Raw genomic sequence first — 9,311 nt, forward strand, 5'->3', positions numbered from 1 at the left:
GTGTTATTAATCTATTTTCTTGGAATACATGCGAATAAACGACTCCTTGTGTTAGTTTATTCCATATCATGCAAGCATTTTTAGCCTATGGGCCCCTTTTGATTCTAGCGTTACCAACGCAGGCTCAAAATAAAATAAGATTTTGTTTTATTGCCCTCAGTAATAAAACAAACAAACAAAATATTTCTAACTCACCTTAAAAATTGTCCTTCCACCTTCCCAAGCACTCTACGCAGATTTTTAAAAAATTAAATTAAACATCTGTATATTTGTCTATACAATGAGCTCAACACATAATCGCTTATATCTAGGCTTCCAGAATGCTGGGGGGAAAAAAAGTCTCAACTCCTGTACCTATTGGATTTAGTATGTAGGGTTAACTTCTTTCTTTCATTTTTTTCTTAGTAGTGTAGGCATGGCATAGCTAGTTTTGATTATCTGATTAGAACGTATGCAAGGCAAGATAAGAAAACAAAACAAGATAAGGAAACATACTTCAGGAAGAGTATCCCTCTGGCCTTTTGATTACTCTCAGGTGAGTACGTTCGCATTATAATTTATTAGAATATTCTCAAATTCATATATTACTATATTTAATTATATTAAGAATTATTAGTATTAATGTTAATATTGGGCTGCTTTGAACAAGTTAGTACACAGCATCATTTTAGTTCGTAGTGAATCACCGAAGTAGGTGAAATGGCATCGTTTTTGTTATATCTCATTCACAATATGAGATACAACAAAAACGATGCCATTTCACCTACTTCGGTGATTAACTATGAACTAAAATGATGCTATGCACTAAACTGATCGATTAGTGAATTTTCCATGGTCTGAGGTTTTCAGCCGTAAAATCGTTTTAGTCTATATTGGACTGCTTTTATTTTATACATACACTCTGACAAGAACAACATCTATTTTACACGTGCTTCTATTTTATACGTACACTCTGACAAGAACAACATCAAATAACACGTGGGAAGGTAGGATGGTGCAATAGCTGAACATTCACATAGCCACTTGTCCAACCAACAGACGTTGTTCCATCAGTCACTGTCCTACATGATTCTAAAGGTCGAAAGCTGTCTAAAAGAGTCTTAGATAAATGTCAGATAGTGTGCAGCTGCCTCACATTCTCACATTACCCCAGGGCCGTGCAAATGGAGAGTGCATTGAACGTGCAGCACCAGGCTCCCAATCTAGGGGGCCCAACTGAGGAAGCCATCAAAGTCTCAACATAAATAAACGAGCCCCTTTAACCCCTTTTGCATCCGGGCTCCCAAGTACCTTTGCACGGCCCTGCATTATCCATTGCTCTGTGTAATGTTTACAGTGTTAATTCAATTTCAATTTCAACACGAATATTTTGTTTCAATTGTCCGTGGGTGGCTTAAATAGAATTTGAATTTTAAGAAACCTCATCAAACTAATTTGCAAACATATAAATCTGGTGATTGTCGTGGGCAATTAATGTTACCAAAACGAGAGATAATGTAATTTAGAAACAATTTCTTTTAAGTGTCCATGGAACGTTTTTGCGGAATATGCTGTAGCACAGTCCTGTTGAAACCAGACATTCCTAAGTTGATTCCTGATTTCTTTTTGGTGAAGATCCTCTCTTACAAATTCTTCCAGCACGGTTACATATAGGGCTGAAGTTACTGTGACAGCTGAACCATTAGAAGTTTCATAAGAGTATGGACTGATGATGCCAAAATCAGACACCCACACCAAACGGTAAATAAAATAAATAAATTTTCTGTTTATACTCCGGGACGACCAAACGGTCAGAGGAGTTCACAAGATAGACAGAATACAAGAAACAGCACCGTATTCAGTAGTCACGGGCTTGAACCCCGGCCACTCAAGGCACGTGTACTTATGCACCCGCGCGCCTGACCACTAGGCTACGGCGGCCTTAACTTTTTGCCTATGAAGTGGTTATTCATGAACGTAACTTAGATTTTTGACTGCCCGGTATTCAAAATTATGTTTATTTTCATACCCATTCAAATGAAAATGATCCTCTTCACTCATAATTAAACGATTACGTCTGGATCATCGTTCACCTTCTGTGGGAATAGACTTCAGAAATTTAAACGTGTCTCCAAAGCACTTTTGAACCATTTTCATTTTATATATGCAAACGCTAACCACAACGCCCCACTGCAACCGCTACGAATGGCGTCACGTAATTATTTTTTGCACGACCTAAAATATAACCTCTGTATATAAAAAAATAGACCCTCTGTATATAAAATGTTTCAATATTAATCACATTTTAAGTTAAGACTAATTACCACAACTTTCTCGCATATTCCTGTAACAAACTTTGGGTCTCCCGGCAGTAATAAAACTACGGTACCACCAGGTCCTCCAGGAAGGAAAGGAAAGAATCTCTGAGAAGGTCTGGCAGCCAAGATGGCTTGCAAGTGGTGGAGTAAGGAAAAATCGGACCCTAGGCAAAATTCTCATTTCGGGCCCCACCTAGGGTTGCCACCTTTCAGAAATTGTAATGGAGGACACAGTTGAATAGGTTAAAAAATGTCTTCTGTTACTAAATATAAAAATACAAGTCTTGTATTATGTTGAAAGCTAAAAAGAGTCTTCTGCCTATAAAAATTTATACTATAAAAAATGTATAACAAAAACCGTTTTACGGGTTCCAAAAAATTACGGGCCCTAGGCAGTTGCCTAGGCCAAAGTCCGCTCCTGTTTGCACATTCACTGAATACAGGCACTCCTCGACTTACGTACTTGATCGTTTTTTTTTTTTCATGTACGTAAGTCCAACTTCTGTCTTGTAGATGCAAAATACATGTACAGTACAGTACAACGCACTGAGATTATAACCCCCAACAAACTTCATCATGTACATCTTATTGCATTTGCGATAATCCCGATAACTGCAATTGTGTGGGTTTTTACGCTATTATGGTAAAATTTGTTCACCTTCACTGAAATCTTCAATCACATAAAAAACAAATTTTCAGAATCTTCTCTTCATTCCTATTTACGTATTACAATGATGAAGGGAAAGCGACCCACGAAAAGTGCAAATGGTGGTAGTGCCAGGAAACGAAACAAAATTGATTTAGAAATGAAGATGAAAATGATTAAAAAGTACGAAGCAGGACAAAGTTTGTCATCTGTTGCAAGGGAATTAGGTCTCGCTGCTTCAACAGTGAATACTATTTTAAAGGACAGTGCGTGTATAAAAAGAACACGTCAAAGGATCAACGCACTTAAGATCAACAGTGATCACTAAAGAGCGTTCAGGTGCTATATCGAAGATGGAACAGCCGTTAATAATATGGATGGAAAATCAGATTCAGAAGCAAGTGCCCCTGAGTCTAATGACCATTCAAGTAAAAGCAACAAATATTTATAAAGATATTAAGGATAAGTCCGGCGAACCCCAACCCAAGTTTGTGGCAAGCAACGGGTGGTTTAATAGGTTCAAGCATTGCGCTAATTTTCACAACATTAAAATATGCAGTGAAGTCGCCAGTGCCGATTCTGCAGCTGCAGAGAAATTTTGTGATGTGTTGGAAAAAATTATTCAATACAGAGACTGCTCTGTATTGAAAAAAAAAAAAAAAAAAAAAAAAGCCAGATCGAACATACATTGCCAAAGAGGAAAATACAATGCAAGGTTTCAAGGCAACAAAAGATAGGGCCACGCTCTTGCTTGGGGCTAATGCAACGGGAGATTACAGATTAAAACCACTGCTTGTGTACCATTCTGGAAATCCTCGTGCACTTAAGGGCATCATAAAGCCACCCTACCAGTGCATTTTCAATCGAACCAGGGAGCATGAATAACGATATCACTCTTCGACGATTGGTTTAAATGCTGCTTCATTCTCGAGGTTGCAAAAATATTGTAAAGACAACGACGTACCTTTCAAGATTTTGCTTCTATTAGATAATGCTCCTGGACACTCTACGCATCTAGATGATTTCATTTCAAATGTGAGAGTCATATTTCTACCGCCAAACACGACTTCACTCATCCAACCTATGGATCAGGGTGTTATTTCGAATATAGAAGCATACAATTTACGCACATTTGCTCAAGCATTGTCTGCAATAGACGATGAAAAAAATTTTACGTTAAGAGATATTTTGAAATTTTACAATATTTACCAAGCCATCTTAAACATTAATAAGGCCTGGGCGGAAATTACTAAAAGTTGTTTAAATGGCGCATGATAGATATGCTCACGACACGTAAAATGCTTCGAAGGATTTGAAAATGACAAATCATATTAATGTGGAGGAGTTAATAGAGGAAGAAGAGAAGGAATTATCTAACGAAGAACTTATTGACTTGAAAGCAGCAATAATGAAAGAAGAAAATGCTGACGAACTCAAGATGAACCAAATGAGAAGCCGAGACGCTTGATCACCAGAGAGATGGCAATGGCATTTCGTGAAATTGCATGGGCAATGGCGAGGTTTGAGAAGATGGATCCTGACAGCGAACGATTCTTAAAAGTTAACAGAGGGGTAAATTGTGTGCTTGCTACAAAGAAATCTACGATGAAAAGAAAAAAGCCACCGCCCAAAAAGATGACCGTCCAGTCATCCATTAATACGTTCTTTCATAAGGATGAGCAGCAGACCCCTTCTAAATCTCCACAACCCTCAACCTCTGCAGCGACGTACTTATCAGCCGCAGACGTCGATACTGGCAACGATGCTGGAGAGGTAAAACTTACTGACGTTATGCCTATCTCCTCTCTTTTTTATAATTTCGAATTTTTTTTTAAATTTCACGCTTTTGTAATTTTTCCTGGGCATGAGGCATGAGATAAAAATTGAATAAATACAATAAATAATTCTATAATTCTATATATAATAATTCTATATAATATTCTATTCTATATAATACAATATTAAATATTCTATATAATATAATATTCTATTCTATATAATATAATATTAAATATTCTATATAATATAATATTCTATTCTGTATAATATAATATTCTATTCTATATAATATAATATTAAATATTCTATATAATATTCTATTCTATATAATAATAATAATTCTATTTACATGTTCGTCAAACATTTCTTTTTGATTCAATCAATTCAGCGAGCACAGTTGCGAGTGCTGCACAAGCATTTGGGATATTCCGACTTACGTAGCGTTCCGCGGAACGCAACCCTTACTTAAGTCGGGGAGTTTCTGTATACCCTCATTGTGGGGGATCCTCTATCTGAAGGACCCCCACTTTACTGTTAATTTCCCCGATATGTAACAGCAAACACAGAAATCCATGTTTACTGTTAAGAAGAGGCACAGCACAAAATAGACCATTCTGATTTTCTTGGCCAAGGCACGACTTAAATTTACCCCTTTAAATAATTATTATATTCAGTCCTTTATAATCATCTCAAATTCCACTTTTCTAGAATTTGACTTCATGCGATACTCAGAAGTCCCTGTAGCGCAGTGGATAGCGCGTTGGACTTCTAATCCAAAGGTCCCGGGTTCGAGTCCCGGTAGGGATGGAAGTATTTTTGGATAGGAAAATTTTTGGATAGGAAAACGGACACAAATCTCGTATGCCATCCATAAAAATAAAAAAAAAAAATTGTTTGGTAATTATACCTTTGAAAATGCAGTTCTGTACGCAAGTCTGCGAATTTTTTTTCCCCCTTCTATTTTGTTCTTTATGAAACAGTTTGACTAACTCCACGTTTATTCTTAAATTTAAGATTATTATTATATTCTCGGTCTTATATTCCAATTACTTCGGATGCACTTGCTGCCATCACAATTATTGTTTATTTCCAAGCACATCTATCTGTCAAGATATATGACAGAAGATAATTTTATTAACAGTCCAGATTTTGCAAAAATCTATGATCACTCAGTGGAAATGTTATTTTTCCATCCGGCATTTCATTAAAATTTTATAACTTTAATAGTGCATAATGGAACTATTTTTGTTGTTGATAACTGTATTTTCTATCTCTCGTTTATTGGCTACATCTTTCCATAAATCAAAATACAGTATGTTCTTTACGTAAGCCTTAACGGTGAAAATTCAACCATGTATTTTGTTTCGTTACTATGGTGCCATCTAGTGCTTATTTATAACATTACTTTTCATTGAAAATTTAAAAGCTGAAGAATTAAATACTGAGCTGTTTAACCATTCATTACAGCGGATCAGTAAAATAGTGACTTCTTAACCAGTAGCGAAAGTACAAATTCTGACCCTCCATCGAGATTCACGAACGGGTCCCCCCCCCCCTCGTACTCTTTAACAACCAATACAAACTGTCCAGCCTGCCTGACCCAATGGAAGTGCAGTGGTGCTTGGCGGTTTGACAGTTTTAAATTGTTCGGGGTTTACATATGGAGAATGAGGCAGCGGCGTAGCGGAAAATCTAGGTTTTCCCCACCCACTGGCAAAAATGATTAGAGGGAGAACTGAAAAACTGATGTACGCTGGTGTTTAAAGAAAGTGCATCACCCCTTAAAATTGTAATTGTCGTCCGAATAACGTAAGTATATGGCAATATTTCTTACAGATTGCATCAGATAAGATTGACATGCGTAGTTATGACGCAATATTGCATCAGCTGTTACTTTCAGCTATATAAGCACGCTCTGCAAGAGTTGCAGTCATTCCTTATTGAATGGCGAGTTACATGCAGTTGATGCCACAAAGAAAGAGTGCTATTATTGCTTTACGTGAGGAGGGATGTTCTTCCCGTCATATTGCTTATAGGGTGTCTTGTAATCAGTCGACAGTGAGTAGATTTCTTTCCAAACTCAAAAGTACTGGTTCTGTTAATAGGAAAAAAAGAACCGGACGCAAATGAGTCTCTATGCCAAAACAGGACCGCGTTTTGAAGCGCTTATGCCTTAAAAACTGTAAAGCTTCTTCGTCTGAGCTGAAAAGAGAATGGGAAGAACATACAGGAGTGGTAGCAAGCGCAATAACAGTCAGAAGACGCCTCTTCAAAAATGGACTTGTAGCCCGTCGTCCTTAAAAGTCCCTCCTCTCACAAAAAATGAAAAAGGACCGATTAATTTGGTGTAAAGAGCATGTCAAATGAACCTCCGAGCAGTGGAAGTCAGTTATTTTCTCGGATGAGAAGAAATTCAACCTGAATGGCTCTGATGGGAGACAAACGATTCGCTGTAGATGTGGTGAAGAATACCATCCAGACTGTATGGTATATGTCTACAGTGAAATTCCCTACCAGCCAAGTCTGCGCGAGTAGCACAGTGGTATCGTCACCGTCCTCCCCACACCGGGTGGAAAAAGCCCCGATTCGAATCCCGTCGATGACGCGAGGAACTTTAATGGGCTTTTTTCATTCCGTGGCTGAGTTAGTCGGTCTCAGGCGTAGGTATAAAGGGGTTTTTCGTCTATCAAAACAGACAAATCGACCATAGAACACATGCAATTAACAGACATAAGACACACAGCACGGCAGATGAATTTAATTATTCGGGTAGCCTACCAGCCAAATGATATGGGGGTGGTGCATTTCGTACCGCGGAGTAGGTCACTCGCAGTTTATAAAAGGTTCCGTAAATGCCAATGGATACCTGGCTATACTGAAAGGCAAATTGCAGCCAACCATTAGAGACCATTTCAATCTGCCAAGTAACTGTATCTTTCAGGACGACTCTGCTCCTTGTCATCGGGCGAAAAGTGTAAGTAGGCACTTCTGTAGTTACTTTAGCTTCATTTCTATATTAGAGGTTCGACAGTAATGTGCTTACATTTGTTACAGGTGAAAAAATGGTTGGATGAACGGTCCATTACAACTCTTAGATGGCCAGGAAACAGCCCAGACCTGAATCCTATAGAGAACTGTTGGCATTGTGTGGAATCTGCAGTTGCCAGAAAGAAGCCAAAGACCCTTCGTGAACTTCAGGAAACCATAATTAGTGTTTGGAACCACGAACTATCAGTTGATTATCTTCAGAAATTGATCTTGTCAATGCCTCGACGGTGTGCTGCTGTCATCAGGGCCAGAGGCGATTCAACTAAATATTAGTTTGCACCTGGTGAACTTTACATTTTGTTTTCCATTTAAAATGATAAACTGAAGCAAATTGAGGGCTTCTGATAACATTTCAACCATAATTGTCGTGTTTACCAAAACTGTTGTATAAAGGCTGCAAATGCTCATTTTGGAATGTTTTGAGAGCACCTGTCAAATATTACTTAGCTTTGCCTTAACTATTAATAAATATGTTTTGTTAATATTTCTATTTGTGATGCTATTTGTGATTAATAATTTGTGATTTGTGATCTATTTGTGATTAATGAAACATACCATCACAAAAAAGGGTTAGAAATGTGAAATTCCTAGGTGATGCACTTGCTTTGAACACCAGTGTATAATCAATTTTAAGTGAAAAGTTACTACTAGATATTTTATATTCCTTCACTTACAATTTTTTTAGAAATATTTTATGCTCTGAGATGTTTATGAAATGAATAAAGGTATTCTCTCTAGATCAGGGATCCTAGGATAGCTACTGCCAGCAACCGGCGCCCTAGGCGAATCATGACATTCGTCCCCTCTCTGTGGATTTAGGTTTTTGATAAATTGGGGGAAACAACTTGTTGAGTGGATGAGTTACTGCTTATCAAAATTTGTGAAGTGGATCACCTTGACCGCACATCGCAAATTTAATAGGAAGTTTGCTAAAAAATATATTTTTGCATATTCTCTTCGTATAGAAATCGAAATAATGACATCGTTATTTGTTTATTTTTTATTTTTTCGTTTTAATTTTAACGTGTTTTTTTCCCAGAATTTGGCGTTATAGACAACCGCGTGGTTCACCTTCGGGCCGCCGCAAGGAGGCCTCGTAGCTACAGCAGCGGCAGTTGCCTTCTACTACGCCACTCGGTAAGAAGCACTCAAATCGATACGGGGTTGCCGAAAGAACAATGCCTTGAACGAATGTGCATATAGGGTGGCGCAACCCAAAACACTATGCCACTATGTGCATTTAGGGTTGCTATATTGGTTTGCATATTTTCAAATAAGCAGCCGTAGCCAGAACTATGCAAAGCTACGCCTGGGGCAAAAGTGTTATAAGTAAGCCCCCATTATATGCAGGTAGTCAATCTTTCAGTAGCGTAGCTAGGGTCGTCGACGCCCGGGAGCAACATATCTTCTGGCGCCCCCTGATTGTGATAAATAATTCCTTCAGTTTGAGCCCTTGAAGCTCGGCGCCTGGGGGGAATTCCCTTCCTCTGCACCCCCTTGCTACTCCTCTGCAACCTTTATGAGTTTATAAAAATTACTAT

The 9,311-nt window shown here is 38.1% G+C and overlaps 1 non-coding gene across 1 annotated transcript; it reads left to right on the forward strand.

The window, feature by feature from the left end:
• Window positions 1-5,456: 5,456 nt before the first annotated feature.
• On the forward strand, window positions 5,457-5,529 carry TRNAR-UCU (transfer RNA arginine (anticodon UCU)). The gene has a single exon. It is a non-coding gene; the product is annotated as a tRNA-Arg (tRNA).
• Window positions 5,530-9,311: the final 3,782 nt, after the last annotated feature.

Source organism: Mastigoproctus giganteus, chromosome 10 (assembly GCF_048544385.1).
Source record: "Mastigoproctus giganteus isolate SK-2022 chromosome 10, ASM4854438v1, whole genome shotgun sequence".
In the NCBI taxonomy this organism is placed as follows: Eukaryota; Metazoa; Arthropoda; class Arachnida; order Uropygi; family Thelyphonidae; genus Mastigoproctus; species Mastigoproctus giganteus.